General features: G+C 43.2%; 1 pseudogene; it reads right to left on the reverse strand.

Annotated features, from left to right (window-relative positions):
- LOC102874716 overlaps positions 1-9,777 on the reverse strand; it is a 34,125-nt pseudogene that overhangs the window by 21,977 nt on the left and 2,371 nt on the right.

A 9,777-nucleotide genomic window follows, 5' to 3' on the forward strand; every position in this document is an offset into this window, starting at 1 on the left:
ATCTAGCACAGAAACTTAGAGTGAGGACAAGGCCTTGGACATCGTAGATACCTGTAGATCCGTTACCTGCAGACAACTAATCCAATCTGACTTGATCATCAAGGGTGGCTTCCTTTTTTTAAAAATTTAAATATTTTTAAACTTTATTATTTTTTATATGTGTCGTGCTGGAGAATAGTATTGAATGGACTGCCAAGGAAACAAATAGATTCATCCTGGAGAGGGTTAAACCAGGCTACTCCTTGGAGGCAAGGATTCTGGGGCTTCGTCTGACATACTCTGGACATGTTGTAAGGAGAGACAGGTCCTTGGAGAGGGACCTCATGCTTGGGAGGGTGGAGGGACAGCACATGAGAGGAAGACCCCCTATGAGGTGGATTGATTCAGTGACTGGGGTAATTGGGATGGGAGTGTCAGAGGCAATGCGATTGGCAAAGGATAGAGCAGGGTTTAGGGTCGCTATGAGTCGCAAACTACTCAACGGCACATAACAACAACAACAACAACAACAACCAACAAATCAGATCTGACTGGTATAGAATTGCTTCTCCTTCTCCAGCAGAGTGTCTGCTGGATTTGAACCACTTATGTCTGGAATTGTAGTGCAGCTTCTTGCCACTAGGCCACCAGAGCTCCGTACGGTGACTTCTTTAGTTTTCCATCTCTAATAAGCACAAAATAACCTTCTTCTTTGCTTGTGGTCTCACTTACTTTCAGAGTACTCTCCCTCCATTTTCCATTACTCTTTTGCTTACAAAGTTTGTGTTTCACACTATTCTTGATTCATGTTGTCTCTCATACAATCATTCCCATGCATTATGTTTTATAAAATTAATCACCACTGGGCCTTGACTATCATTACCCTGTCTTTTCACCGGGATCCTTCCCATTTGCTTTCCCCCGCCTCCACCCAACAAACTCTTCAGCCCTGTCGTTTCACCCCTACCTATCCTGACTCCTCTCACTCCTTGAGTTCCTGTACATGTTTTACTAGTTATCCTTTATTTTTACAATAATGGTACTATGTGGTATTTGTCCTCATAAGATTGTGTTAGTTCACTCAGCATAATGCACTCCGGCCTCTCCCAAGTTACGTAGTACTTTTCAAAATCGTTGCTTCTGAGAGCTGCGTAGCATTCCACTGTGTGAATGTACCACACTTTCGGGGTACTCTTGATGAGCAGTGTAAAAGCCTGTGGATTATGGCACCAGAGCTCCCTCAAAGTAGTCTTGGACTTCAGGAGGGGTAAGGATAATTCTACAGATAATGTTCTCCCTTTTGGTAATATGGTTAAAGTGTATGGCTTTTATCTACATGGTCAGTAGTTCAAACTCTCCTTGGGAAGAAGATATGAAGTCTGCTTCCATAAAGAATGACAGCATTGGGAGCCCTGTGGTGCAGGTCTACTCTGTCCTAAAGAATCACAGGGAGTTGGAATTGCCTTGACAGCAGTGGACTTGGGGGTTTTGGGTGTGTGGATGGAAAATCAGCTGAGCTCCAGAAAACTAATTCAATTTGCCAGAGCTTTATTGTCACACTTTTGAACACAGGTCCCTGACCCTGACTACCACCCTCACTTTTTGCACCCCTCATTACTCTACTAAGAGTTACACTATCTGCCCAGAAAAACAGCTCCCCTTCTTCAAGAGAAAGAACAGAAAGTCAAAGGCACATACCTTTTTTTAAAATAAAATTGTGATCTTAATGAAAGTTTACAGAAAAGTTGGATTTTCATTCATTCCTTGTTGCACATTTTCTTCCCTACCCCTCCTCAGGCCACTTTTTTTAAAAAATGTTTTTTATTGGCACATTCGAGTCCTTCTCCCAAGCTCCAGGCATTTCCAAAATTGAAGTCTCTGGAGTGATGCAAGCAATTATCACTCTCAACTATTACCCCAAAGGTTGGAGACTGGCATCTACCCAGAGGCACCTCAAAACAAAGACCTGGTGGCCTTCTTACAGAAATGTAGCCCTTGAAAACCCTGGGAGCTGGGCTCTGCTGTGACACAGGCCAGGCCAGGTGGCATGAGGAAGGGCTGAGGCAAAGCCAACTGCTTGTTTGTTTGTTTGCATTCTCCTTGTAGAGAGGATTGGGGTGGGTGGGGTGACCTGCCCCCCAGGCCTACTGCCAGCCCAGTGTGCACGTTCCTTAGTGTGTCTGATGCTTCTCCCATCGAAGGTACTAGAGACCTGACCAAGAGCATCAAGGTGGTGGCCACCGTGAGCTGAGCCTGTGTCCTGCTCTTCATTGCCTGAGACAAGCCATTTTCAGCTCGTTCCCCCCCCCCCCAAGAATTTAGGTAAATGCCTTCATTGTCTCTCTCTTCTTCCAAGTCCAGCTTTTCCACTGCAGTATCACCACTACACTGTTTGATTTCCTCCAGTTTTTTTCTTCTCAAGATCCATGAAAACATATTGTCTTTTTCCTGTTATCCAGATCTAAAAAAAACACTAGAGAATAGAATCCAAATGGATAAGCCCAAAGACCTCATTGCCTTCTAGTCAGTTCCACTCAGGAACAACCCTCCATCAGGTGGTTGAGGCAGTAAATCTTCACAGGATGTGACTGCTTCATTTTTCTCTCAGATAGCAGCTAATGGATTTGAACTACTGACCTATTGATTGGTATCTCAAAATGTAACACACCACCCCACCAGGGCTCCTTAAATAGAAAGCATCAATTCAGGACATTTGATGTCTCCTCTGTCACCACCTAGATGTCGTTTTGCCTCTCTGTGTCTCAGTCGTTCCAGCTGCTCAGAGGAAATAACAATACCTGCCTTCCGTCTTAAAGGGCTGACATAAACTCAAACGTAAGCACATATATGAAAGCATAGAGCACCAGGTAAGCATTGATAGCATATATATGAAAGCATAGAGCATTAGGTAAACATGATCATTACAGGTTAACAGCTATGATCATTACAACCACAAATCCCCAGCCCCCAGAAGCATTCCATTAAAAAGAACTCTTTTCTCAGAAGGCAAATGATGGTGAGTCAAGCTGATATTAGGAATTTATCTTTTGATAAAGTGACTTGTTCTGTATGGTCCATTCAGTCCCATCATCTTCCTTTTATCTACATTATCACCTTGAGATTTGGTCTTCTGGAAATAATCACCCCGAGGGACGTGAAGCTCTCTGTTCATCAAAGAAAGCATCAAGCATGCTTCCTAGCTTATGCTTACGGTGGGAGGAAGGGAGAGTCAGACGTTTCCAAAAGATATTTGGCAAGAGTTTTCAGAATAAAACTTAGTTACCCAGAAGGCTCAATTTCCCAGGACCAATTTGCTCCACGAATGTGCTGGTTAGTCAGTTTTGCTGCATTGTTACATCCAAAAGCTTTCCAATAAACGTCTGTCAAGGTGGATGGAACTACATAAAGCCTGTCTTCTCACTCCGCAGGTTTGGAGAAAGGTGGAACTCAGCCCGGACCCTCCGGCCTATGCCCTCTGTGAGTCAGCTGGGGTACGCACTGGCAAGATCACACAGTACTATAGAACCATCCTTCAAAGTGTCCTGAAACAGGCGTAACCCTGGGCTTTATAGATGTTTCAACAAACTTTTGAGAAATACTTGCTGAGTCTCTTGGGCCAGGCAGTTTAGAGGCTGAAAATAAGAGGCAAACTGGTACGTTCTTTTGTGCAGCTTCTGGGTAAACTCTTCCCTGTGAGCCCTGACAACTGCTCTTAAATGTGTACCATCTCGGAAACCCAATGGAAGGTCAGCTGTGATTCGGTTCCAACTCAACAGAAATGAGGGGCTTTTTGGAGGGTTGGTTTGTTGCTTGCTTTTATTTTTCTTTTCAAACCATTTAAGGACTAAAGAAGTACTTTTATGAACAGCTATGTCATAGAGGAATGTGTACACAGTGTACAGTTCATTGCTGTATTATATATACTAGCTAAACTCTGGAAACCAAATACATACCTGTTTTGTAGAAAAATAGTTAAACAGTGACACAGGTTAACTAAGACATGCATCATGCATAAATATGCTATGTACAAATAGAAAGAAAGGATTATTCCTCAATTAGTTAAACACTGAATTAACATATGGTCTACCCCCAAGCAGGAGTAGCATCCACTTCCTAAACAACATGCCTCTGGAAACTCTATGAACTTTGAGAAATGACAATGGTTATAGAAAGGCTTCAGGTCTTTTGTTCAGAGTCACTATGAGTCATGCTCAACTTGACAACAATCAACAACAACAACCTCTAAGTACACACTCAAAGGAATTAAAAGCAGGGACTCAATCCTTGTCCATCAACAGTCACAACAGCACTAACAGCCAAGGGTAAAAACAGCCTAAATGCTCATTCACATTTATCAGAAAGGATAAACAACATATATCCTATGCAATGCAGCTCAGTAAGAGAAATTAATTTTTCATATGTGTTATGACATGAATGAACTTAGAAAAACATGGTGAGCAAAATAAATCGAACAAAAAAAGAACAAATATTGTAGGATTCCACTTATATTAAACATCTGTTGTTGTTGTTGTTGTTGTTATGTGCCGTCGAGTCACTTGCGACTCATAGCGACCCTACGTACAACAGCCCTAAACTCTGCTCTGTCCTGTGCCAATCGCACTGTCTCTGACACTCCCATCCCAATTATCCCAGTCACTGAATCAATCCACCTCATAGAGGGCCTTCCTCTCCTGCACTTTCCCTCCACCCTCCCAAGCATGATGTCCCTCTCCAGGGACCAGTCCCTCCTCACAACATGTCCAAAGTATGTTAGACGGAGCCTCAGAATCTTTGCCTCCAAGGAGCCACCCGGTTTAACCCTTTCCAGGACAAATCTGTTTGTTTTCCTAGCAATCCATGGTATTCTCAATACTCTCCTCCAGCACCACAGCTCAAAGGCATCAATTCTCCTTCTATCCTCCTTGGTCATTGTCCAACTCTCTGATGCATAACAAGTGATTGCGAAGACCATGGCCTGTATCAGACGCACCTTAGTCTCCAGAGAGACACCATTGCTCTTCAGTACTTTGGAGAGGTCCCTAACAGCAGTCTTTTCCATGGCAATGCGCCTTTTAATTTCCTGGCTGCTGGTGCCAAGACTCTTGACTATGGAACCAAGCAAACTAAAGCTGTGTACAATCTCAATCTCTTCACCATCCATCCTGATGCTGCCAATTGGTCCAGTGGTGAGAATCTTTGTCTTCTTGACATTGAGCCTCAATCCATATTGTAGGCTGCAGTCCTTGACCCTCTGCAGCAGGCGCTTCAGGTCCTCTTCAGTTTCAGCAAGCAGGGTTGTGTCATCCGCATAACGCAGATTGTTGATAAATCGTCCACCAATCCTGACCCCACATTTCTCCTCATAGAGCCCAGCCTCCCGGATAATCTGTTCTGCATATAGGTTGAAAAGGTATGGAGATAGGATGCATCCCTGGCATAAACATCTAGACCAGGAAAATACATACAGGAAAGTTAGTCAGTCTCTCTCCCTCCCTCACTCCCTCTCTTCCTCCCTCTTTCTCTCTCTCTCCCTCCCTCCCTCCCTCTTTCTTTCCAGTGGGGTTCCTGGGGTAGGGAGCTTGTCCTTCAGGAGCAGCAGCCTTCTTGACCTCTAGTCTCAGGGAAAAGTGTTTACACACCCATTGACAGGGGGTGGTGACCAGCCCTCCGCGGGGCACACACCACGATTCCAAGGCCTTCACCAGGGCCTCGCTGGCCTCTCTGCAGATCTGGATATCCGCTCGCTGGGCCTGGTCAGCTGCCCCTGCCAACTCTGCCTGTGCCTTCTACACGTTCACCCTGGCTACCCCAAGGTCCAGCATGTCCAGTGTTGTGGCCTCTTCTGCCAATAACTGCACAGAAGAGTCAGCCTTGACCGTGACAGAGCCACTGCTCACAAAGTACTTGCTGATGCTACCACCCTCGGTGTGGACCGCTACCAACTCGGGCCTCAGGACCTGCAGTGTGGGCACGTGGGACACCAGGATGTCTGTGTGGGCACATCCACCAGGTGGACGTGCGCATTGTGGAAAAACACCTGCGTGGGTGAGGCGAAGGTGAAGGACATTTGCCCCGTGGTGGGGAGGCGGTGGCCTCGGCTTAGATGCGGACCTGGTGTGCGAGGGGTCTGAGGCCAGAGCGGCAGAGCAGGGCGGTGGGCAGCCTGGTGGCCGCGGCGCGGGGCTCTAAAAGCAGGCAGTTGCAGCAGGACTCAGATGGAGGTGGGAGGCCTGGAAGATGAGGAGGATGGCACGTGGGAGAGGAAGGCGAAAGTTTCATTATTATAAGTTACTAAGGGTGAGTATATTTTTCTTTCAGATGAAATGTTTTTATTCTCTCTCAGTAATATATTTGATACATTAAACAGTAAGGACTGAAGACCAAGTGAGTTGTGGAAGGACATCAAGGACATAATACATGAAGAAAGCAAAAGGTCATTGAAAAGACAGTAAAGAAAGAAAAGACCCAAACACATGTCAGAAGAGACTTGATAATTGATCTCAAATGCGGACAAGCTAAGAAAAAGGAAAAGGAAAATAAATTAGAGAGCTACAAAGAAGATTTCAAAGGGCAGCACCAAAGCAAAGTATTATACCAAAATGTGCAAAAATAGGGAGTTAGAAACCAAAGGGAAGAGCACATTTGACCTTTCTCAAACTGAAAGGCTGAAGAAAACATTTATGCCTTAAGAAGTGACACTGAAGGTGTTCATTGGTAAAATGAATGAAACAGGGTTTATCAGAAGAAGATGGAAGGTAAAAACAGAGTCACTGAACCAAAAAGAGTTGACTGACATTGAAATATTTCAGGTTCATGATCAAGAACCAATGGTACTGAAGGAAGAAGCCAAAGCTACTCCAAAGGCATCAGCAAAATAGAAAGCTTTAGGAATTGAAGGACTACCAATTGAAGTGTTTCATCATTTGTGCCAAAGAGATATGGAAGACAATTAGCTGGCCAGTCTGCTAGAAGGATCCATATTTGCACCCATTAAAAATAAAAAAGTGATCCAATAGAATATGGAAATTATTAAACAATTGGGAAAGTCTGCTGTCAGACACCTCTCCAGAATACTGAAGAGCAACGAGGGCAGTCAGGAGACTAAAGTACATCTGATCTTAATCCAGGTCACAGTCTTCACAATTACACACTATGCACCAGAAAGCTGGACAATGCCTAGGGATGACAGAAAGAGAATCGATGCCTTTGAGCTGTGATGCTGGAGAAGAGTATTTGACTATATGGACCACTAGAAGAACAAATAGGTTTGTCCTGCAGAGAGTGAAACCAGGCTGCTCATTGGAGGCAAGGATTCTGAAGCTCCATCTGACATACTCTGGGCATGTTGCAAGGAGGATCAATCCTTGGAGAGGAACATCATGTTTGAGAGGGGGAAGGGACCATGCAAGAGAGGAAGACCCTTGATTAGATAAATTGACTCAGTGACCAGGGTAAAGGGAATAGGTGTGTCAGAGACTAAATAAGGGTGGCTCAGGAGAGAGCACCGGGTTGCCATGAGTCACAGGCAACTTGACGGCAAATAACACTAACAACATCTTTAATACCACACACTTATAAAATTTTGATGGATATTATGAAAAAAAAAAGTTTGATAAGTAGGTAAATTGGAAGAAAACTGCCAGAAATTCAAGCTAGATTCAGAAGAAACCATGGAACAAATTGTTCATGTCAGATAAATCTTGGCTGAAAGCAGAGAATACAAAAACATGTGTTTTATTGATTATGCACAGACATTAAACTGTGTGGACTGTAACAAATTCTGCATAACACTGAGAAGAAGGGAATCCCAGAGCACTTCATTGAAACTGTGTGTAGATCAAAAAGTAGTCATTTGAAGAAAACCAGGTGACAATGCATGGTTTCAAATCACATTTCTGTAATTGTAAACAGGGAACTCTGGTAGCCTAATGGGTAAAGAGTTGCACTGCCAATCCAAAGGTACATGGTTCAAATCTACCAGCTGCCTATGGAAGTAAAATAGATAGTCTCCTGTCATGGGATTTATAACTTCTGAAAACTTACTAGAGCATCAGTTCCACCTCAACAACAAGTGAATTTGACTTTTTAATCACTTCAAATACTTAGGTATGCCTGGCCCAAGTCATGGTATTTCAATCACTTCAAACGCATTTGAAATTTGGACAATGAATAAGGAAGACCTAAGAAATAATGCCTTTGAACGTCCGAGAAACAAAAATGAGGTTGGAGGCATAGCACCCCCTGACTCAAAACCTACTACACAGCAGTGGTAACTAAAACAGCATGGTACTGGTACAGTGACAAGGCACATAGACCAATGGAACAGAATTGAGAACCCAGAAATAGACCCAGCTATCTATGATCAACTGATATTCAACAAGGAAATCAAAGCTATCAGATGGGGAAATGGTAACCTCTTCAACAAATGGTGCTGGACTTCTACTTGCAGAAAGCTGAAACAGGATCCACATCTCACATCATACACAAAAATCAACTCAAGGTGGATCAGAGACCTGGGAGTAAAGCCCCAAACCATAAAGTTCGTAAGAGACAAACTGGGATGAAGCTTAGAAGCTCTAGTCTACGTTACAAAGAGACTGCCAAATACAGCCTGAAATGCACAATCTAAAGAGGTTAAAACTGATGCATGGGACCTTCTAAAGATTAAATCTCTGTGCACATAAAAACTTTTTTAATAGGGTGAAAAGAAAACCTATAGACTGGGAACAAACATTTGGTAATACCATCTCAGAGAAGAGTCTTATAAGAAAAGATTACAGAATACTCCTGGGCCTTCACAAGATAAAGACTGATAATCCAATTACAAAATGGGCAAAAGACATGGAAAGAATTTTCACAGACAAAGATTTCAAATGGGAAACAGACACATGAAGAATTCCTCCAAATCACTGGCAATAAGAGAGATGCAAATCAAAACCACAATGAGGTACCATCTCACTCCAGTAACAGTGGCAAAGTTTAACAGGGCAGCAAGTAATAGATGTTGGAGAGGATGTGGCAAGAAAGGAACTTTTATACATTGTTGGTCAAATTGTAAAATGGTGCAACCATTCTGGAAGGCAGTTTGGTGCTTCCTCAAAAAGCTGAACATAGAAATTCCATATGACTCCGCTATTCCACTACTTGGAATAGACCCTGAGAATATGAGAACTGAGGCTCAAACTGAGATTTGTACACCAATGTTCATAGCAGCATTATTCACCATCACAAGAACATGGAAACAGCCCAAATGTCCAACCACAAATGAATGGATTGAGAAATTATGGTACATTCACATAATGGAATACTATGCAGCACGCAGAGGCAATGACTTTGTAAATTATTACCTAACTTGGGAGGGACTGGAGAACATTATGCTGAGTGAATTAACTCAGTCCTACAAGGATAAATATTGTATAAGACCGTTATTGTAGAATGAGTATAAGGATCCAGGAGGGGTGGGGGAGGCTGGAAGCAGAGGAATGTGGATGTGCAGGGGGAAAGGGGATTAATCATTGGGTTGTACAATTTGATGGGGGGGAGGGAAATGGAAATAATTTGTTCAAATTTTTTTCTTTTTTTGTTTTGTAAAATAGCATTTTTTTAAGAGGCTCAACTATATCATTTATTGTTCTTAAGTTCTGGAGCAAATTCCATCTACCACTGGGTTGTTTTACAGCTCAGAAGTCCGCATGCAAGGCATAGGTGAAGTAAAGAACTGCTTATGCGGTCTTCTGTCAATTCCAACAACTAAGAAATAGTGAGAAGAGTTGGGACCTCAGAAGGCTTTTAGGACCA

This window comes from Elephantulus edwardii, unplaced genomic scaffold (genome assembly GCF_000299155.1).
Source record: "Elephantulus edwardii isolate Elephantulus edwardi_28Jun2011 unplaced genomic scaffold, EleEdw1.0 scaffold00063, whole genome shotgun sequence".
NCBI classification, from domain to species: Eukaryota; Metazoa; Chordata; class Mammalia; order Macroscelidea; family Macroscelididae; genus Elephantulus; species Elephantulus edwardii.